Here is a 24,844-nt window from a genome sequence, read left to right on the forward strand (position 1 = left end):
TCATTACCATGCTGTATTCTTTGACAGCGATAAGAAATATTTAAATCATCTCTGAAAAGTAATCCATCAATTATTGAATCATTTAAAACCTTGGATGCAATGTTGATGTTAATTCTAAACAGTGTGAGAGACAAATACACTGCCTTGCATGACACCCTGATCTTGATTATAATCGTCTGACAGGGGTGAACCCACTCGAAATTGAAATTGCTTGTCGGTTAAAAAGTGTGATATAAAAAAAAGATGAACGCCCACTGAAACCAAAATCATGTAAATCATTGAAAATGCCATGCTGCCAGGTGTTATCGTATGCTTTCTCGAGATTAAAGAAGACTGATACTGCATGTAGTTATTTTCTACTATTGATTTTTCACAAAGGATCCTAACGTACCAAATGACCAATGATGCTACGATTTTACGTGAAACCACATTGAATATTTGTAATAAGGTTATTACATTGTTACAATGTTACCCTATAGCGTTACCCTTATAACAATGTTACCCCATTGTTTGCCATTCGTTACATGTTTTACGGACGCAACTGGTTAGCGATATGGGTCTCTAGTTAGGTGGATGAGTATGATTCTAGACAGATTTGGAATAGGTACATTCCCTGAAGTCCATATTGTTTTGTTTTCTATAGTCAAATCTTTCAGACATAATTACTAGTTTTAAATGGTTATCTGTGATATACTAGTGGTTTTACTGTTCGTCGTCAACAGGGGTTTAGGTTCTAATTTTCTTGATATACAATGCAATTATAATTGTTCTCGTCGCGATACGGCTGCAGTATTGCCGATGTGACGATCAATATTAACTCACTCACTAGAGTTAGAACCTCTGAAGGTGATGTGATATGAAGAGCACCGTTTCGACCTTTACTTCTACTTTACGTGTTGTGGAATAGTCCTGGGTTCATCCATCGGGTTGATATGCCAGGCCCTCGGAAGTAGTGTGTCACATTTGTATCCTTGCTGCAAGTCGGATACCCACTTGATTGAAGCACTGCATATTCGATATTCTGTGGTATTTGGGAGCGCGGATGTTGAAATTAATAATCTAAAGGAGACTTACGGAATCACCATATGGAAAATCACATGTCCATGGATACCCACCCCGATGACAACGAACATAGACTACCAAAATTAATAGATTGCTACTTTATAGTGATGGCTACTTTATAGTGATCGAGACTTTACAGACGTGAACAACTAGATTGCATACATTCCAGAACTGACTGACTGGATCACAACTCGGATTCGAAATCAAAGGACTTTGAGTCCCTTGTTTGCTGATGAAATTTATGTCCAATGCACTAAGTGATTTCCCTCGTATACTGAACATTATAAATATGACACAGCACAGTGTATTACAAAGCACAAAATTATTTGCACATATGTATTCGGAAAGATGTGGGGTGTGATCCTTATCTATACGTACCTTCTAATCAAGATCTAGAGTCCAAGTCCTCAGGTGCAGGGAAGGATAGACAGGATTGAAATGTATATGTACATTCATGGTAGATGTATTTGATGGTCAACTTTTTATCTACCATATATACATGAAATGTATGAGTATATACACCCAAAATTGTCGATGTAATAACGACGCGTCAAGTTGTACATCCTTAAAAACGTGTCCCTTCATCATACCTTCACGCTTCATTTTGTCACTTCAAGGAATTTGTTTCTTTTATATACCCAATTTGTCATTCAATTGTAAACCCCAAAAAGGTTTTCCTATACACAAAGGGAAAGTTTGGAGTGGTCCTATATTTCGCTCAAGGCGAGAGTACTGCAACCAAAGGGTACAACATCCATGATGGTGAGGGCATATTTTCGTTGAATCAGGACTTTTTCTGTGGTAGAGTGATTGAACGAGTGAGTGAATTATCAGTTAGCATCACAATGTCAATATCTCGGCCATATCGTGCCGAGGACAATCTGATTTATATCAATATGAAAAAGAAAAAAACCCAATTAAGTTAGAACATACCTGCCATCGAAGGCGTATCACAGACACATAAATTTAAAACTAGTACGCTGTCGTAAAATCAAATCACTATAGTCAGTACAAAATAAGAACAGGCTCTAGATCACAAACACCTGAAGGTAGTGACTGTGGTAGAAGGACTAAAATTGTTAACGACTATAACTAAAACACTGATGGTACAGTTACTGCTACGCCCATATATTTGGTGAATGGTAATGAACAATTGCTTGTTGAAGCAAAACGTGACGGCGAGGGGCACTCTGTACCTGTGTTCACCTTTGAATCCCCTTTGGTTTATAGCACAAGTGAGTGAGTGAGTTAATATGTATTGTCATATAGGCAATATTTCAGCAATAGCGTGACCAGAACAATACATTTTATGCAGAGTAAGTTAGGAAGTTGTGAACACCTGTCAGTGGACAGTACAATATTCAGATTATCATAGATTTGATCTTAAAACTAGTAATGAGCTCTAAAACAGTTGAACTATATATGACGATACAACAATAAAACACAGGCCATATGTTCCCAACAGCTGATGGTGGATCACCATCCGGATCTGAAGAGGTCTTTATGCGACCATGTCGTATTGGCAACGCAAGGCATATCCATAAATAACTGTTCAAAGGTGAGGATCCTCCGTTTTGCATCCCCTGTGATGAAAGAATCACGGTAAAGCATGTCTTGCTTCACTGTATTGTTTTTTTTAATCATAAGGAATAAATATTCCAGAGCAAAAACAGTTAAGGATCTTTTAAGCAATGTATTTATTGAATATTAAAAGGACATGTGTGTATGTATGTATGTATGTATGTATGTATGTATGCATGTATGCATGTATGCATGTATGCATGTATGTATGTATGTATGTATGTATGTATGTATGTATGTATGTATGTATGGGTGTGTGTGGGGGGGGGGGCGTGTGTGTGTGAGTGTCTTCTCGTCACGATGTGGCTGACACATTGCCGATGTAACGTTATATATTTACTCACTCACTCATGTGACATATTCACTCCTTTGTAACGAAATTTATTTCATACCAATGTATAATTTGTTTCAATCATGCTATGGTTGCCTGTGAGATTACAAAAATCTTGCTAACGTTCAGAGCGTAACCTGATATCAGCTAGATCATGTTTCTTGCATGGTAGAGCAAAAACGACAGGTTTTTATGACTTACATGTATTCATGGAGAATTCCACTCAGTGCACATCGGTAACATGCATGTTTTTACTGTGGGTTGCTTTTTGAAGCAGAAAGTGAGAATATGATGTTGAGTCTTGATCACTGCCTTAAGTACAGTGAGGGCAAGTGTGTCTCCCCACAAGAGAGCAACTACCTAATCGTCTAATCACGCTAGATTTCTGAATGTGTCATATTCTCCTTAATTTATGCGTCTTTTGGCGGAGAAAGATCTATTAGCCTACCAATACAAACAGCACTAGCGGCTGGCTTCACGAATACCAAGTGTGTTACTTTTACAATTTAAATCAATCAAATCAGTTTTACAAATCACGCAGAATTTTCACAATGTCACCAGTGATAGTTTACCCCTCAGTGCCCCGTCGTCGATTAGTCAGTATGGCAAATTTCCTATTATGCAGCAATTTATGATTGCTGTCCGATCAAAAATATATATCTCCCCTCAGTTGAAAACTTCGTAACTATTGATGTCAGATACAACGGTTAAAAGGCAAAACCACGCAAATATTTGGTTGACGAATGAATAAGTGGTAACGTATCGGAATATAAAGAAACAATACAATGGATATTAAGCCTACAATACTGCTTGCTGATCCCCCGCATACATAAACATGAGCAGTCGTTCATAATCACCAGGGAATTAAAATTTAAGTCTGTCCTGTTAATTTTCATTGTGCATGAGGATATTACCACGTATGGATTTGTGGATATTACATACCTGTTTCCGCTGATTAGTACCATACAATTATAATTTAAAACATTTAAAGAAAAAGGAGAAAACGTAATTTGATGTTTCATTTCTTAATATCTATTTAACACGCATTTAGGACGCGGTCAGGTTTGAATGCTTAACTTTATCGTCACATCTTTTGATTACTTTTTTTCAGTTGACTTTTGTTGAAGTGCTTTATTTTTCTACGTTATTATACAATATAACCAGTATATGCAGATATGGCTCACAGCTGATGTGCTTACAAGTATATAATAGTACCTAATATTCAAATGGAAGACATTGTATTACAAGAGGTGACATTAACGGGAAAGCATTAACGGCCATTTTAAAATAATCATTGAAAGTAATGCCTGCTGCAAAACTAACCTTTAAGAAAAGATCATTACCAGTGACAGTGTTTGCTCTGAGATAAATCCACTTCCAATTTACAGGAAGGTGTCATGGTGGAAGGCATGTTTGTGTCCCACCTTTTCTCACCAATGAGATAGCAGTTTACCGAAACATGTAATCATATGAATATGCTGTACGAATGCCCACTCTCCTCGATGTTCCTGCAAAAAGTAGGTAAGAGTTGAATTACCCTAAAGACTATGTGTTTCAGGATGAGTCCATTTTCACAGATTAGGATCTGTGTGTCCTCATAATAGTTTGGTTCCTCTACTATTACAAATTCGCGGACAGATATGTGCTCTGCAGCTACTCACAGGTGAGATCCGCTACCAAAGCCCCTCAACCCCTGTTGATGGTATCGACTAGTCCGATTACATAAATCCACACGGGGACATTGAACAGATCACACTTTTCCTGAAGACTGACTTGGAACTTGTTTCCTGAAATCCGTACTCAGTTTGATACACTGCGCAGTGAATATCTGCTGGCATAACGTTTTACATTGAGCAACAAACAATTTGTAGATAAAGATATCGAACTATTGACATCTGGGTCTTTAACAATGATACTTCAAGCGCAATTGGCGTATTTCACCTTGCCGTGGGTTTCAATGTACAGCGTAGATGTGATCAAGGACATCCCTGTAACGAGAAACTATGTACAGCAACAGCAATGTGGTCATGACGCACCGCTTGCTGAATTCAAGCCATACGGGATATTACAGTGCCTCACTAAATGCTTGCATGTAACTAGTTGTAGTATGGTACAATTCCACCCAAAGGAGCTGATTTGCAGAACATTGAAGAATGTAGTATCTGTTCAACCACAGATTTCAACGAATAGCCAAGACTGGATTTGTTGGAAGAAAATCAGTTCTGTAAGTATACTTGTGATACGGCTAAACGTGAAACGTGTAAGGTAGCCCAGACTCTCAGCGATAAACAATAATTAATGAGTTCCAGGTACAAGGGATGGAATTTGTGACCAAAGCTCCACAGGTGGGCGCAAGATGTATCAGCACCGGGTAACCTCTTATCTGGGATGGCTAACCATGCCAGAGAAGGGGTTGGGCAGTTGAACGAATTGGAACCGACAATATTATTCTTCTTATAGCATATCGACTACACTTTCCCTGGACATGTGATTCATTCTGTAAATTCGCAATATCTTGTTTACGTAATATATTTGCACTTAAAAACGAGGGAAACATGTCAGCTAATGTGAATTCACTTTCTACTATAATATTAATTTACTAAGAGTCACAGGCCCACAAGATAGTGGCTCATGGGGCAATCTTTTGATGCTTGTTGCCGAATTCTCCAATACTGAATAAGTAATTAAATACATCATCACATCTGCAATATTTCAGCCACCTCGTGACGAGACAACCTTATATAAGTTAGAAAAAGTATGAAATATATTTAAAGGTTATTAACGTTTGTCGCCAAAGAACTGTACAACAACCTGTGCATAATTAGAGAATAACCGAGATACAAGTGATTGCAGGAAATATGCCAAATTAAAAAAAATAAATCACGAAACAAGAACCACCCGCAGACACGACTTGTGACCTGAAACACCTGATTCTTGTCATGCCAATTCACTGAACCCTACTTCTCCAGGGTAACGACATGCTTACATTACAGAAAATAGAACCTCGTAAAGTCCCTTTGAAATACATGTACAACAATAATTCTTTAAGAACAATATATAAACATTTGTTAATGTGATAAATATGATCTTGCGATATCATTGGACGGCTAAAACGTTTTTCGATCGAGTCAGGTAGCCGAAGCACCGTTCAATAACGACTGATGTGTGTCTAGGGACGTGTGTCGGCGTAGTGTTGTTGAAAACACACATTGACACAAACTTGTCAGTTTGTGGGAAAGTCAACGGTTAAAAGTTGGGAAATCTAAAAGACACACATCCCACGGATAAATCTCAAAAAAAAAATTCAGGACACTAAACTGGTTTCAAGATTGAACAAAATATGCTTCTGTGGGAGGCGTGTTACAGTCACGTCACTGGTCCCAGTGTAGTACTGTACTTTCAAGGATAGCCCTAGTCGATCATTCCTCATCTCAGTCAGCCACAAAGTCTCAATCACTACCTACAGAACAACAAAATCCTGAAAGGAAAAATATACCTAAGCCTGATTATTCCGAAAAAGCAAAGCGACAGAGCTCCAAAGGGATCTGAAAATATAACACTGACCCTTCTGACCCACGTCATTTCAATGCTAATCTTTCTTTATCACCACCGGGTGATCCGGTCACTGGGGGATCTTCAGTCCTTATCAAACAGAATAATATCCATAGCCGAGTTACCGAGTTACCGCTGTTGCCGTGCGACTCACTTTACAATTTTACGCTCACCATTTATCTCACCGCCCTAAAATGCTCGGATATAAGTTCTAAAGCAAACTTTGTAATCAGTGTATGGAATAAGAAGTGGCGTCACAGATTTGTTGAGTGCTGCTTTAGCAGTAAGGTCAGCCAGTGGAACAAGAGCCAGTGGAACAAGAGCAGGCTTTTTGTTATACAAATCCTCATAAAGGGGATTGAACACACAGTTATATGCAGGGATAGATTCAATAGAATATAATTTAGTAATGTATTGTAAAGACAATTTTGTACGACGTTGAGTAAGACATGGTTCATCGGCCTCAACGTAGAGACTATCAATAGGTAAAGTTCGGAGAGACCCAAGACAAAGTCTTAAGCCTTGATGGTGAACAGAATCAAGAAGTTTAAAGTTGCTTTTGCAGGCTCCACCATATACGATGGAGCCATAATCGACTTTCGAACGGACCAGTGATCGATATAGGTGTAAGAGGGTTGCTTGATCCCCTCCCCACTTTGAGTTGGAAACAACTTTCAACAAGGCAAGAACCTTCAGGCATTTAATTTTAAGGGACTTGATATGAGGCAGAAATGTTAAATGGGAGTCAAAGATTAGGCCCAAGAACTTGGCCTCCTTTACAACTTTGATGGGAGTGCCATCTAGATATAGTTCAGGGTCCTTATGTGGTTTATATTTTCTACAAAAATGTATACAATTAGTTTTGGATTTCGAAAATTTGAAGCCTTTTTCAAGACACCAATGATTTAGTTTGTTTAAACAAAGCTGCAATTGCCGTTCAATGGTATGCATATTTTTCCCACGACAAGAAATATTAAAATCATCCACAAATAAAGATCCATCTATTAAATCTTTTAAAACTTTAGATAGACTGTTGATCGTGATGCTAAAAAGAGTGACAGATAAAATACTGCCTTGTGGAACACCCTGATCCTGATTGTAATGATCACACATGGTAGAACCCACACGGACCTGGAATTGTCTGTCATTTAAAAAGTTGGCAATAAATTCAGGCAAACGACCTCACAAGCCGAAGTCATGTAAATCTCTCAGAATTCCACACTTCCAGGTTGTGTCATATGCTTTTTCAAGATCAAAAAAGATAGACACAGCATGTTGTTTTTCACAAATGATTCTAAACGCACTAAGTGATCGACAGTACTCCTGTTCCGGAAACCTGTTTCCGGAAACCACATTGTATATCTGTGATAAGGTTATTTGTTTCCAAGTACCAATTAAGTCGACTATTTATCATGCGTTCCATGGTCTTGCAAGCACAGCTAGTTAATGAAATCGGACGATAATTGGATGGATCCGTATGATCACGTCCAGGTTTAGGTGTGAGTACTACTATGGCGTCACGCCATGAAGAAGGAAAGTTACCCGATGTCCAAATATCATCAAAAATATTGAGAAGAGTTTCTAGGCAGGATTCTGGTAAGTGCTTAAGGAGTTGATAATGTATGTTATCAGCTCCTGTAGCAGTGTCATGAGCCTCATCAAGAGCAGTATGGAGTTCATGAATAGGAAACGTTTCATTATAATCTTCCCAATTATCAGAATTGAAATTAATAGTTTTCTTTTCTTGTTGTTTTTGATATTGCTGGAATTTTGGTACAAAATTTGAAGAGGAAGAGTGTTTAGCGAGAGTTTCGCCCAGTTTATTCGCAATATCTAATTTATCAGTAAGCAATTGATCTCCATGTTTAAGATGATGGACAGTAGATTTAGTACCTTTACCTTTAATTTTCTGGACCATGTTCCATACCTTGGACATGGGTGTCCGAGAATTTATTTTGGATACATAATTTTGCCAAGATTGACGTTTGTTCTGTTTAAAAGTACGCCGCGCTTTAGCATTAAAAATTTTAAATTTACTGAAATTATGCACCATAGGATGGCGACTGAAATAATGTTCTGCTGTTTTCCTTGCCTTCCTAGCTTGTTTGCATTCATCGTTGAACCATGGTTTTCTTATGTGTGGAACTGCAGAAGAATTTGGTATACACTCATCAGCTATGGCATTCAGTTCCTCAGAAAAGCATTTAATAGCATCGGGAACGTCAATAAAACGTTCAGGTTTAAGTCTTTCAGCACACAGTGCTTCATATAAAGCCCAGTTAGCCTTTTTAAAATTTCGCCTTGATGATGGAGGAACATCGGATGGAGTTACAGCTTTTAATATAGTAGGAAAATGGTCACGTCCACAGAGGTCATCATGGACTGACCATTCGAATTTATTTAGTAGTTCTGAATTTGTCAATGACAAGTCAAGAGCAGAATAGGTCCCTGTACCACGGTGTAAATATGTGTTGGAACCATCATTATAAATACATAAATCATTGTCAGAACAAACGTCCTCCAACAATCTACCTTTAGTGTTTGTAGTTACACTACACCAGAGTGGGTTGTGCCCATTTAAATCTCCCATTATAATACAGGGCTTCGGGATTTGGTCACATAGAGCCTGAAGATCAGTTTTGGCAAACATCGAAGATGGCGAAATATAAAGTGAGCATAGCGTAAACGCTACATGTAAAATAATTCTCACAGCAACAGCCTGCATATTAGTAATAAGTGAAACAGGGCTTTGAATAACGTTTTGTCTGACTAGATTGTAAAACTGAAATTCACAAGACTCAAAAATCGACCAAGACCTAATAATACACTCAGTACAATTGTCAAAATTTTGTGCACCATTACATATAGTGATGCTCAGGGCTTGGCGTGACCAGCCGATTGGTTGAACCGGGCCCATTCAACCACCCGTCTAGGTGAAGTTAGGGCCAAAGTGGTGTGTTGAGCATTAGGAACACTGGTCCTGCTCCCATGCCCTCAACCACCAGGATCCCCTCCTCCACCGACACAGGGCCGCAACCCACGGCAAACGGGTTGGTGGACCAAATATTCCCCCGGGTCCACAGCGGGGGTGTCGGCGAGCTCTTAGCGTTACCCAGCACCCACCACAAGGAGGTGGCTCGCCACGGGTGCCACAGATAGGTATTAGTTTGAATAGTTGTGTTGTTTTTACGGGTTGTGAAACGTTTGATAAATAATACACCCTGATCTTTCATTTCGAAAGCGATATCAAGTTCAGACATGTCTGCCAGCAAGCGATCTCGATCACGTACAATTCCCTTACTCGTGTTCAGTGTTTTGTGGGCCGTGACAGTAACCGGAGTGCCAACGAAAGTGTCAGTGTTCAAACGGTTCGTTGACTGTTGCCTTTTGGCGCACTCGATCAACAGTGCACCAGAACGTAATTTTCTAATGTTCTTTACATCACCAGCAATGCCTTGGATACCCTTAGACACCGCAAAAGGGTTTAACTTTAAAGGTGCATTATCTTTGGTGTCAATGACAATAAAACGTGGCCAGTAGTCAATGTGTTTAGACGGTCTGAGGTCATCAACAGGGTCATTTTCAAGAGGATGTTTGCTCTTTTTAGTGGGGGTTTCGTCAGCCATGGTGAGTTATTTAGGTTTCATCATCCGAGCTCCCCATCCACCACGGAGTATCACAAGGACAATGCTAAAGCAAGCGGGCCTCCAGCCTGCAGCATCAAGGATACCGGGATGATATACTCCAGCAGAAGAATTATGAATAATTGATCCACCAGACTAGCCCATGAGCCACCGCCTTCTGGGCATAAGACTCTAGACAAAGTTCTAAACGTCATAATTCAAATCAAACATGTTTATAAAAATAAAACCAAGACCAAAATTACATCAATTTCAAATTATACTTGTGCAATGATAAATATATATAGATTCCATGCACAGGGCTTGGCATGGCCAGCCGATTGGTCGAACCGGGCCCATTCGACCACCCGTCTAGGTGAAGTCAGGGTCAAAGTGGTGTACTGAGCAACAGGAACACGGTTGCAAGCTCCTGTTGCCCTCAACCACCAGGATCCCTTCCTCCGCCGACACGGACCGCAACCCACGGCAAACGGGTTGGTGGACCAAATGTCCCCCCGGGTCCACTAAGGGGGTGTCGGCGAGCTCTTAGCGTGACCCAGCACCCACCACGAGGAGGTGGCTCGCCACGGGTGCCGCAAAAGTAATGTAAGTCGCCATGGTCCCTAGTGTGGAGATCTGCCCATAGTTGTTGGTGATCTATAGTCCATTCTTATATTGTATTGTACTCTATAGTTAAACTAATCAGTTCCTTTACATTCTTCTCTGTGATGTTCTAGTTAGTTTCTCTGTCCTTCGTCGACAAGTTTTTGCAATATGTCATTAATTAATCTACATTTTTGTAATTCATCGTTCTCCTCACGATATGGCTGAAGTATTGCCGATGTGACGATAAATTTTAACTCACTCCCTCTCTCACTTGCTGTTCATCTATATCAGTTGTTTTAGTTGCATTTTAAAATAAGCCTAGACTAGTTTCGATTCTTATCTGTGATCGACCAGTTATTATTTGTTCTTCGATGACCGTTTTTTTCTTTTAAATAAATGAGTGAGTGGGTGAGTTTACTTTTTCGCCGCACTTAGCAATATTACAGTTATATGGCGGCGGTCTGTAAATAATCGAAAGTGGACCAGACAATCCTGTGATCAACAACTTGAGCACCGATCTGCGCACTTGGGAACCGATGTGTCAACCAAGGCAACGAGCCTGACCACCCGATCTCGTTAGTCGCCTCTTACGACACTCATAGTCGCATTTTATGACAAGCATGAGTTGCTGAAGGCCTATTCTACTCCTGCATTTTCACGGGTCCTTTTAAATAAGTCATAGTTATATAGACATCCACATCACATTCAGAGATATCTTTACTAAGCCACCATGACAACTGTTTACTTTACTGCAATAGAGTACGTGACTTACGATTTATAGTCACATCGGCAATATTTCAGCCGTAACTAAAGACAAGTAATAATTTTATAACTAGAATACATGAACTTAGTTATTACAAAACAAAACAAACAAAAACTGAAACAACAACAAAAGAAACCAAAAACAAACATTTCAGCGAATGACCGTAAATCCAACTAGGATACCATTACATGAATATAGAAACAGTTTGTAACACTAACATTTATAATTAAACACCAGACAATTCAATATGAGTGAGTGACTGAGTGAGTGAGTGAGTCAGTTAATTTAACGTCATATCGATAATATTTCAGCCATATCGTGACGAGAACCATTAATATCACATATAATAGTGAATGGTAAACAATCTGTCAACAAAGGACAGTAAAACAACTAGGTTATCACAGATAGATATTTAAAACTAGTATCTAAATCTAAAACAGTTTAATTGTAGAGGACGAAAGAATATAAAAAACGGGATAAAGACAGACAACAACTGAAGGTAGATCACCATATATACATATATATATATATATATACCACCATGGGACTCACACGACGTCTACTTATTTAATACACAGGTCGAGCCGATGAATCTATGTTCCGAGAAACCTTTTTATAAGTGTGATCATTTTCAATGCTTTTGTTTCATTTCGAGTCGAACTAATACTGCTGTGAGTGAGTGAGTGAGTGAGTTAAAATTTACCGTCACATCGGCAATATTACAGCCATATCGTGACGAGAACAATTTAATTTAATTCATGTCAGTTTTAAAATATAAATTGAAAACGTAAAAACCTGTCATTGAAGGACAGTAAAAATACTATGCTATCACAGATATGAACATAAAACTAGCATTGAAAGCTAAAATATTGTAATTAAAGAGGACAATACGATATAAAACACGGGCTAGAGACCGCCAACAACCGAAGGTAGATCACCATCATAGGGTCCATTGGGACTTACTGTACTTTTGCTACCTGCATGGACCCTAGCTGGATTAACACCATCCCTTCAGCCATTGGCGGTTATAATGAAAATTAGCCATTATTAAAAACAACAAAGATACTACGATTAAAGGTTTGGCCGTACTAAATTTACATAGAATGTTTTGGGACTTACGTACCCTCTCAGGAGGACAATAATTTTACAATACTTCAACCCCCTTTGAGGGTACAGCCACTAACAATCTTAGTTACTAATCTAGACTACCACTAATATAATATTGAACTATTTACAAGTCATTTAACAAATCTAGTTCTTTTAAAAATGCAATGATTAAATGAGAACTTACATTACTAAAAAGATCCTTCAGAGTTCGTGATTGAAAATAGGTATCCCTTGTGATGGAATATGCAACACAGTCAAGCAAACTGTGCTTGACTGTGATTCTTTCATCACAGGGGATACAGAACGGAGGATCGTCACCTTTCAACAGGTGTTCATGTGTATATCTGGTGTGGCCAATACGACATCGTCGCATAATGACCTCTTCAAGTCTGGACTGACAACCCAAGTAGGTGTAACCAATGTAAGGTTTTATTGCATGTAATTTATTTACATCTACTGGGGTGTCCCACTTCTTCTGCATCAGATCACGTATATAAGATCTAATAGTAGGTTTAAAATCTGAGTATGGAATATGAAGTGGTGTCACAGATTAATTCAGTGCCGCCTTGGCAGCAAGATCGGCCATCGTATTCCCAGAAATGCCTACGTGGCTGGGTAACCAACAAAAGACGATGTCGTATTGGCCAGTGGCAAGATCATTATACAATTCAATAATTTCAATTAAAAGTGGATGCTTACAAGAAATATTTTTAATAGCCTGAAGACAAGAAAGAGAGTCTGAAAAGAGTATATACTGTTTATGTTTATGTTGTTTTTCAATATATTTAAGAGCCGTTAGTATGGCGTTAGCTTCAGCTGTAAAAATAGAACTGTTATCTGGTAATCTAGACGATATTGTTCTGGATCCAATCACAGCGGCACATGCCACCGCACCACCATCCTTGGACCCATCTGTAAATAAGGATTTGTAATTGCTATATTTATTCTTTAATTGATTATATTCTTGTTTATATTGTAATTCATTCGTTTCTGTTTTTTTTAAAGTAGTTAATGTTAGGTCAACTTGGGGCCTAACTAATTGCCAAGGAGGAGAAGAAAGGAGTCGTGAAGGAGCTATATTTTCCAGGTCAATGCCAGCAGCAGATATAAATGGCTTAATTCTGAGTCCTAGAGGCGGAACAAGAGAACACTTTTTGTTGTACAGATCCTCATAGAGAGGATTGAAGACACAGTTATGTGCAGGGTTAGATTCGTTCGAGTATAGTTTTGTAATATATTGTAATGCTAACTTTGTTCGTCGTTGTGTAAGAGATGGTTCATCTGCCTCGACGTCGATTAGTGATCGGTATAAGTGCAAGAGTGTAGTTTGGTCCCCTCCCCACTTTGTGTTGGAAACCACTTTTAACAGATCAAGTGCCTTCAGGCATTTAGCTTTAAGGGATTTGATATGTGGCAGAAAGGTTAAATGTGAGTCGAAAATAACACCTAAGAACTTGGCCTCCTTTACAACCTCGATGGGTGTACCATTTAGAGATAGTTCGGGGTCTTTATGCGGTTTGTATTTACGGCAGAAATGTATACAATTAGTTTTGGATTTAGAAAATTTAAAGCCGTTTTCAAGACACCATTTATGTATTTTGTTTAAACACAGCTGCAGTTGTCGTTCAATAGTATGCATATTCTTACCACGACAAGAAATATTAAAATCATCCACAAAAAGTGATCCATCAATTGAATCGCTTAAAACCTTTGATAAACTGTTGATCTTGATACTAAACAATGTGACAGACAAAATACTGCCTTGCGGGACACCCTGATCCTGAAGGTAATGATCAGACAGGGTAGAACCCACTCGGACCTGAAATTTCCTGTCATTTAAAAAGTTGGATATAAATTGCGGCAAACGGCCTCGTAAGTCACGTAAATCTTTTAAAATTCCATGTTTCCATGTTGTGTCGTACGCTTTTTCTAAATCGAAAAAGATCGACACTGCATGTTGTTTATTAATCATAGCATTCTTCACAAAAGATTCTAAACGCACTAAATGATCGATAGTACTTCTGTTTTTACGGAAACCACATTGTATATCTGTTATAAGGTTATTGGTTTCCAAGTACCAAACAAGTCGATTATTGATCATGCGTTCCATGGTCTTGCACACGCAGCTAGTTAGTGAAATGGGCCTATAATTTGAAGGGTCTCTATGATCACGTCCAGGTTTCGGGATGGGAACAATTATAGCATCACGCCAGGATGAAGGAAAGTTGCCAGATGTCCAAATATAATCAAAAATATGCAAGAGTGTCTCCAAACAGGACTCAGGTAAGTGCCTCAGGAGTTGATAAGGTATACTATCAGCCCCAGGAGCAGTATTGTGAGCCTGATCTAGAGCAGTATGAAGCTCATGGATCGAAAAGGTTTCATTGTAGTTTTCCCCATTATCTGAATTAAAATTAATTGATTTCTTTTCTTGCTGTTTTTGATATTTTTGAAATTCTGGAACATAATTAGATGAAGAAGAATGTTTGGCCAAAGTCTCACCAAGTTTATTTGCAATATCTTCTTTATCAGTTAGTAACTGGTTCCCATCTTTTAGATGGTGGATGCTAGATCTAGAACCTTTACCTTTGATTTTCTGTATCATATTCCATATTTTTGATATTGGCGTACGCGAATTAATTTTTGATACATAATTTCGCCACGAGTGGCGTCTACTTTGCTTGAAAGTACGCCTTGCTTTCGCATTTAAAATTTTACATTTGTTTAAGTTAGGATGGCGACGAAAATAACGCTCAGCTTTTTTCCTTGCCTTTCTAGCCTGTTTGCAATCATCGTTAAACCATGGTTTTCGGATATGAGGAATAGCAGAGGACTTAGGAATACACTCGTGAGCTATATTATTTAGTTTATCTGAAAAACATTTTATGGCATCGGGAATATTATGAAAAAGTTCAGGTGTAAGGTTCTCACGACAGAGAGTTTCATATAAAGTCCAGTTAGCCTTATTAATATTCCATCCTGACGATGGAGGAACATCAGATGGATTCACAGGTTTTAGCAATGTTGGGAAATGATCACTTCCACAGAGGTCATCATGGACAGACCATTCAAATTCACTCAATAAGTTAGAGTCTGTAAGTGACAAATCAAGAGCTGAATAACTTCCTGTGCCAGGATGAAGATACGTGTTTGAACCGTCGTTATAAATGCATAAATCGTTGTTTGAAATAAATTCCTCCAGTAATTTACCTTTAGTGTTTGTATTTATGCCACCCCAGAGTGGATTGTGGCCATTTAAATCGCCCATGATTAAACACGGTTTAGGTAGTTCATCATAAAGAGCCTGCAGATCACTCAGTTGAACAGCTGATGATGGAGAAATGTATAAAGAGCACAATGTGAATGCAACGTGCAACGTAAGTCGCACTGCAACGGCTTGGAGATTTGTTGTGAGTCTAACTGGGCTATGGATAACATTTTGTCGCACCAGGATTGAAGCACCACCAGTAGCTCTATCACCAGGCGGAGAAAAATAGTGATACGCATTGAATTGACGTAGGTCAAAATTATCTGTCTGTTTCAGATAGGTTTCTTGTATGGAGAGAGCTGACGGTTTATAATCTTGGATTAATAATTGTAAATCATTTAAGTTGTTCTTAAGTCCTCTACAGTTCCACTGTAGTATAGGTGAAGACATTACTTCTTCGGAGGATAAACAGGAGATCTACCCCTCACCTTTCGTGATGGTGACAAGCTATGAGTCCTGCCATGGCTTTGCTCGGACACATCCATGTCATCAAGAGATCCAAACTTGTTAAAAATTTGGATATGATTATTCGCCCCTTTCGAGGTTCTTCCACTTTGAGTCTTTTTGAAAATGTCACTATTTTGTTTTGACTTGTGATTTGAGGCTGGTTTAACATTTGGTTTTGGGTTACTTGATCGTTTCTGAGATGTATCTATGTCAGTTGATGTCTGCGATTTAAGAATGTCTTTGGATGAGTCAATGGTTTGTGAACTACAGGTCACTTGTGAAGACCTTGACTGGACATTAGCAGATAGCAAGGTTGGAGCAGAAGTCCTTGTCCATGTGGAGTCTGTCTGGCAACCTACAGAATTATATGTAATAGGTTTTTTCTTAGAGGTCTGAATAGATGCAGCAACTGCGTTAGAGTACGTTGAGCCTGATTGTTCTTGTGAAAGAACAAGTTTTTTTGCCTCTGAAAATGACACGTTTTGCTGATGCTTTATTTGTGAAATTTTATACTGAAGCTTCCAAGTAGAACACTCTTTGGAGGAAGATGGATGGTGGCCAGAACAGTTAACACAAGAAGGAGTTTTGTCACAAAGGGTACCATCTTCACACTTTCCAGCACATCTTTGACATACAGCTTGATTGTGGCAAGACTTTGAACCATGACCATATTTTTGGCAGGTATAACACCTCAAAGGATTTGGAATAAATGTGTCAACTTTCAAGTTGCAGTACCCCGCTTTTAGTGATTGTGGGTGTTTAGGCAGACACAAGGTGAACAAATATGTGTTTGTTTGGAAGGTTTCGTTGTTCTTTTTGGCAGTGAAGCGTTTGACATGTGTAACGCCTTGTGAGTGCAATTCTGTCACAATCTCATCTTCGTTCATGTCTGAAAGGCAACGTCCAACGTCACGGACGATACCTTTACTGCTATTCAATGTCCTGTGAGGGGACACCACAACAGGAACATTCGCTAAGACTTTAGATGATTGCAGAATCTGCGATTGGGTCAGCTTTCGACATTCAATGAGCAGTGAACCAGATCTTAGGTTTTTTTTATTTCTTTGACATCACCTGCTAAACCTTCGATGCCTTTGGCCACAGCAAAAGGATTGAGCATAAGAGCTCCACCATCTGGTGCTGACATAACTAGGAAACGAGGCCAGTTATCCGGGTTTGTGACAATTTCAGGAGTCTCATCCTCCGAAGAAAGCGAATCATCGGATTCATAAGAACGTTTCTTTAGTGGGGGTGCCATGGTGTATTCATGTATGATTCATCCTCCTAGCTCCCCACCCACCACGGAGTGTCAACAAGGACGATGTCATATACCTGTGGGTCTCCGACAGGTGACACCAGGGATACCAGGAGGGTATACTCAAGTAGAATAATCAAGAAGATTTTCTACCAGATTGGCCCATGACCCACCGCCTTCTAGCAAATTGAACTCTAGGCAGGTAATTTTGTATTTGCTTACAGTAAACAAGTGATGAAGTTGAATACAATTTTAGCCAAGTCCAGAAAATACCAATTTATATAAATGAAATGTGTGCAAACCAACGTACATTGCACAGGGCTTGGCGTGACCAGCCGATTGGTTAAACCGGGCCCATTCAACCTCCCGTCTAGGTGAAGTAAGGGTCGAAGGGGTGTGTTGAGCAAAGGGAACGCGGTTACAGGCCCCCAGTGCCCTCAACCCCCAGACTCCCGTCCTCCACCGACACAGGGCCGCAACCCACGGCAAACGGGTTGGTGGACCAAATAGTCCCCCGGGTCCACTACGGGGGTGTTGACGAGCTCTTAGCGTTACCCAGCACCCACCACGAGGAGGTGGCTCGCCACGGGTGCCAATACTGCTGTGAGGTGACAGATGTAATAATTCATTTTGACATAAAAGTGTAAGTACTTGTCTACAAAATTGATTCATAAGTGGGTGTAGACAAAACATGAAATCAAATGATTTGAGGCAAATGAAATATACAATAATACCACAAGGTTTGTCGATTTGTAGACCAGGGCCCACTATATTAGACGTAAGGTCAGGTAAGGGTGGAAGTACTGTTTCGTGCAAACGGAACATTTTCCTGGTTCCTTTGCCCTGAGTCACTTGAATCCTGTTTTTTTTCACAGGAAGGCAAACGTGGTCAGGTCTTGTCGTCTCTTACGTCCAGCAATAGGGTGCTGACTGTCCCTCACACACTTACTTCAGCAACATAGCAAGTTCACAACTCAATTTTGGTGTGGTGGATGTTCTTTGTTTGTTTGGGAATTTTTTGTTGTTTGCTTTTAACTGAAGCTGACGCAAGATGAAAAATGATTTCAAATGTAAAATGGCTACATGTTAGCTGGGTTAGCAGAGTCTTTAAACGACATAGGTACAAAAAGTACCAAAATCCGTGTCCTCAAAGACAAACCGAAAAACCAAAGGCAAAATGTGACAGTTGAGACTGAAATTTGATTAGATTTGTAAGATATTGACCCCTTCAATAGTGCACCTGTTAACTGTTAACAGAGAATTGTTGGACGTTTCATCACGCTCATTCTTTCATTTCACAGGTTCCAAGGTCCGAGTGTCAGCAAGGAACCGTCTACGTTACGTCTCGAAGTGATCAAAAGACGTGTGTCCATTATGGTGTGTTCTTATCGTGAAATTATGTTAGTCATAAGATTCGTAAATGTCTAAGTTTTGCAAATAAGTATTATCGTTTGTGCAATTACTTGAACAATGTTCTATTTCGAGAATGATTAAAGTGTATGACTTTACAATGATCCCTTAGCGCTTTCCAAGTTAGCGCGAAGACTTGACGGTCCCCAGAGTTTTTTCACTGAAAGTTTTAAAGTCATTGACCATTGTGACGAAGAGAAGATGGTTGGTTAATGAATTAATAACACCTGCCACGGACTGGCTGAAATTGAATATGAATTAACGTATATATCTTCAGAGATGGAACTGTGCCATTGTTCTTAAAATACATACCCAACGAAACTTAGCGACCATCACCCCATGCACATGTATTTGGGTGCATGATTCCATTTTACAATTTATAAAATATAGACAAATACATTACAAACGACCCACCGTTGAATTCCTTATAACCAATGGCAAACATATATTTGAAAGAAGGAATATTGAAAACACTGGAAATCAATGGGGTAATACAAACACATTTGTCACGCTTTATATCATATATAATTTCCTGATAATAATATAAGTATCAAATGCATTTTGTAACCTCTGAAATTGTTCCTGCCAATTTACTGTTTCGTACAGCATCAAAATTAGAAGGAATACTGCAAAGTTCATAATTCGCCCCCATTGGTAAACAAACAAAATCTTGCGGTATAATCATTTTTAACCAGTCGGATGGCCCGAGTAAGTATGTGCGGATCTGCTCAGAAACGTCAAGTGACGTGATTTATAGTTCAGTTTGTAGGTACGTCATATAGCATTCGATCCGTAGGCTTTGGCGGAGCCTTGAAAGAATTTTACGCAGTGAAATCTAACTTTGATTGAGGGGACGGTGGGTTATTCGTTACATCCGTTTCCATTTATATAGTGCTAGGGTACGATCGCTTCACCTATATATCTTTCTCACACTGTTTCTAAGAGTCACGCATCACTGTGAACCTTGCGCCAATAAGGAAGTGCCATCGTCGAAAACGACGTGCCTAGATCAGCCTATTTAGGAGATGCTGACATGTCCGCATTGTTCCACGGAATGGTCTACGCTCTGTAGGCTCCAATTCCGGCATGCTCCGCTCCTCTTTTTACTGTGTGTCTGGTGACAACTCTAATCGAGGCCGATTCCGAAACTGTCAGGAACGATTGTCCCAATGGAGAATTCGTAGATACCATGCATTTCACCGTTTCCACAAATTTCACGATTTGTTGAGATCAAAGTCACATTGTCTTAATGACAACATTGTTGCAGGGTATTTCGACAGTTTTTAAACAATAGAACATAATTTTCAACAATTTTGAAGAAATTTCATATATCGGAAATAAAATGGGCCATATTAATATAGAATTATTGGTCCACAGCAGCACATGATTGCTGTAAGAAGCAACAAAATATACGAAGGATGAGATTCTTTGAGTTGCTTAAATTATCTGTCTCCATACTCCGATCATTGAATATAGCCAGTTTTGTGAAGCTGGAGAAGAATATAGCGCTAAACCACAAGCACCTGGACTACCTTGTCCAACTGAGAAATCTATGTGAAATAATGAACGATGTCCTTGGTTGTTTATGTTTTTGAGTTTGATAGGTACTAATGTTTTGTTTCCAGACCTACAAGAAAGAGTACAAAGGAGAGGACGTACTACTAATGTACTAAATATAACACCACAAGGTAACATCTTACATTTTGTAATGACAGGTGCTCAAAACTACCCAATGTGACAATGGTGAATTGGCTAAGTGCATATGTAGAGTGAGTGTGTGAGTGAGCCAACATTTTGCGTAGAGTATTTCAGCCATATTGTGAAAGGGAAAGTAATTTTAAGTATCAGATATGCTAAGTAGAAGCCAGTTATCGGTAGACAGCATATGAACATAGGTTATAAATCGCCATAGTTAGACCACCATACTGTTACCCGGTTTGTTATGGGATAACAGTCTATAGTCCTTATGTCAGTGATAATATTTATAGTGGGGTCAGTCAAGTGTGTTGACAGCAACCGGTTGCAGCTCTCTCATCAACTCGAACCTTAACCAAAAACACTTTATTATTATGCTTATGGTATAATACAAAACAATAGTGTAACAATTCTAACCGTGCATTTGATAGTGTTGTAATCATATTTATGGAGATCTGTAGAACAAGAAATCATCTCTTATTCCACCTCTCGTGCTAGAATAGAACTGTCTCTTTCTGCTGCTGACATTGACCTAGAAAATACAACTCCTTCCCGTCTTTCTTCTCCTCCTTGGCAACGGGTGAAGCGAGGCGTTGCCCTTATTTACAGATGGGTCCACGGATGGTGGTGCACTTGCCTGTGTCTCTGTCACTGGACCCAGCATTTATGTTCTCACTGAATAGAGGATACTAGACAATAAAATATGGCTAATTTTACCATTACCAGCGACTGAAGCAATGGTGTAAATCAGAGTATCAGAGTATCGGGTGCCTTATTTCAGAACAGTAATACAGACTATAGACCCAGGTTACACACTGGAAATTACAGAGAGAGAAAGTATGCTATAATAATGTCTGATATACAGGATACAAATAGGTTGTGAAATCAGCCATTTCCTGAAATGACTAAACATTTCTGTCATATCGTGTAATGAATAAGAGGGTCTATCATTTCTCAATATTTTGTGTAACACTATACTTTAGTCATTTCCTTGTAATGAGAGAATCATGATCAGGCATGTTTTGCTTTAGTATATTGAATATTTCATTGCAAAACCCTAGTAAAGGATATGTTAATCAAAATTCATTATTATTTAATTAATGAATTGTGACCAATTGAAGAAATTGAATCAATTGATAAATGTTGAGTGATATGGTTTGGATGTAGATGTAAATTTTATTAATAGTTGTCAAATTTGCATCCTGCAAGATTGTTACTGGCGGTCTCCTAAAACTGTTGAAAGTATACGTAAGTCATGAAACTTTCAAAGTAACTTAAAACAGAACACGTTTTTAGTCGTATACCTGAAAATTAACTCACGCACTATAGCATGTTTCCATATTATATTATCTTTTATTGTTAAATTGTTTGATTTTCTAGCTGCAATATTGCCGATGAGGCGTTAAATTCTAACTCCCTCACTCAGTCGATATATGTAATGACATTGCTTACCTTTCATGTGTCACCCACCCTCCAATACTTTAACATAAACTTATGACCGCTGTAGCAATACGATCGCTTTGTGGAAAGAAGCAATGGTTTTCTGCCTGTGGCCTTTACTTGCAATGTAAATTATATGTTTATATGTATATTAGCTGTTCTATCATGTATGCCCCTTGATACCACTAAACAACATTTGTGTCTTGTCGAGAGACTCAATGATAAAGCCACGTGACCAGTAACCAATTCATTTTAACAGTTCACGTTTACTTTTAAGAGAATTTAGGTGAAATGGACGTTTGGTTTTCTTGATGGAGTCTCGCGTAAAGAGCATCTTCCATGAGTGATGGGTAGGTCAGATATATCGTCCCCCGTGTGGGCCTTAGCACCAACTGCAATGCGGTTTGTGATGGCTGTGCGCGTGTAAGCCAGGAACCGAATCTTCGACCGTTACTTCAACTCGGCGTATGGTGTAATGGGCCTGCTTTTACCCATAGCCTTGTCTACCAGACCCTTGGTAGGAGTATATCATCTTTGTATCATATTTCCAAGTCGGAAGCACTCTTGATTTTAGCATTGTGTGTTTGGTATTCTGTTGTGGTTGAGGGGCACGGGTTTGGGAATTTATATTCTGAAGATGGCTTACGGAAGCCCCTTAAAGAAAACCAGATTTCCATTTGATATCAATGTGATCGAAACTCTACAGACGTTAAAACATTAGACTGCATACATTCCAGACCTGAAAGACAAGTGGATCACAACTCGGATTCGACAACCTGTCATTGTAACGTCGCTGACACGAAGCCCTTCATTTGCTAACGATATCTATGTCCTATTCACGAAGTGGCTTCAGTCGTATATTGAACTTTACACATACAAAGGGAATTCGCTGGAGACACAGCCATTAATGGGGAAACGCAGTGTTGCCTTTGGACTTTTTAGGGCAACCCTTGACACAGGACGGTGCATAACAAATCATAGCATTAACTGCATATATGCATTAGGGAAGGAGTGGGGTGTGGTCCATATTCACACCTACCTTGAAATCGAGAGTCCACGTCGCCTGGTGCTGCAGAGGAAAGACGTGATAAGACTGTATGTATATTTACATTCATAATACTTATTCTGTCAGCATTTATTACTTCAGAATCCAAACAAACCTGTACCGTTTTATTTGTTTCAGCATTTATTTGTATGCTCTTCGATCACATTGTTTTTAAAACTGTTTTTGGCTCTGGTCAATAACTAAAACTCCATGTTTTGATGAAATTGCGGAGTGATTTGTAGTCACATCAATATCCAGACTTTAGATGGAAATATAAAATCAGTAATCAATTTCAGGACAATACAGGGGACAATACAGGGGACAACACAATATATAAATAGTATATTGCCAACAACTGAACGTAGAGCACCATATTATATAATTAGGGAACATAAATGCAATTGCTAAACTAATATGTTGTGTCCAGCCGAGAAAAGAAAAACAACACTGATTGCAGACAAGTAAAATGTAAATAACGTGGCAGTCATTCTCATCACGGACCCACTGCCTCGCCACAAAATGTGAAAAGACCATAAACAGCCCTTAAGGAAGGATAACAAGATATGGATTGACAACGTTATTGCTTTGAGAGCGACGTTTCATCGGAGGTTCTAACACCGTTATCAAGCAAGTGATGAAACCTGCAATTTACACAAGATGACAGGGAAGTTTGTGGTATACATATGCAGGGGATATCAGACCACATCAAAGAGATCCCGAACCCAAGTATCCGGTGGGACAGAAACCAAGCCCTACAACCAACCTCAAAGACTTTAAACTCGGGGAAATCCAAGAAGCCATCTACATCAAAGGATTCCAGCCATCAATCAGTCACGGCTATCACATTCGTACCTCCAGCATACTCTCAGCTCATTAAAGATCTACATCACTGATAAAACCCCCGTCCTCCAACCCTTTATGCATACATTCTCACATTGATATGCCCCGCTTATGTATATCACAGGCCTCACTATCTCCTTCTGTATAGCAATAAAGAAGTTGCTTATCCATATATTGTCATCCTTCCTTACTGCCCCGACTTCTAAATGCCTCTCAAAGGGATTATGAACAGTCCTTGTTAAGAGCTGTCTCGCTAAGAGCATGGTCAATGCAAACAAGCTGGGAAGGCAAGGAAAAAATACGGTACACAATTTAGATGATTTTAAAATTTTAAATGCTAAAACACGACGGATCGATGAAATAAATAGACGCCAATCTTGGAAACATTGTGTCTCTAAAACAAATTTTCGAACGTCCATGTCAAAAGTGTGGAACATGATACAGAAAATTGAAGTGGGTGAGTGAGTGAGTTAATATTTAACGTCACATCGGCAATATCTCAGCCATATCGTGACAAGAACGTTTAATACTGACGTGAAATATATGGATACTATAAAAACCTGTCAACGAAGGACAGTAAAACAACTAGAATATCACAGATATGATTAAAACTAGTGTGGAAAGTTAAAAATAATATCACTTTTCGGATAATACAGCATACAATCAGGCTACAGATTGCCAGCAACCGAAGGTAGATCACCATACTAGGGACCATGGGGACTTACAGTACCTTTACTACCTGCATGGACCCAAGTTGGACTTACATCGTCCCCTCAGCTGTTAGCAATTTAGTCACATGTAGCCAAAAATTAAAAATGCACA

This window comes from Haliotis asinina, chromosome 1 (genome assembly GCF_037392515.1).
Source record: "Haliotis asinina isolate JCU_RB_2024 chromosome 1, JCU_Hal_asi_v2, whole genome shotgun sequence".
NCBI lineage: Eukaryota > Metazoa > Mollusca > Gastropoda > Lepetellida > Haliotidae > Haliotis > Haliotis asinina.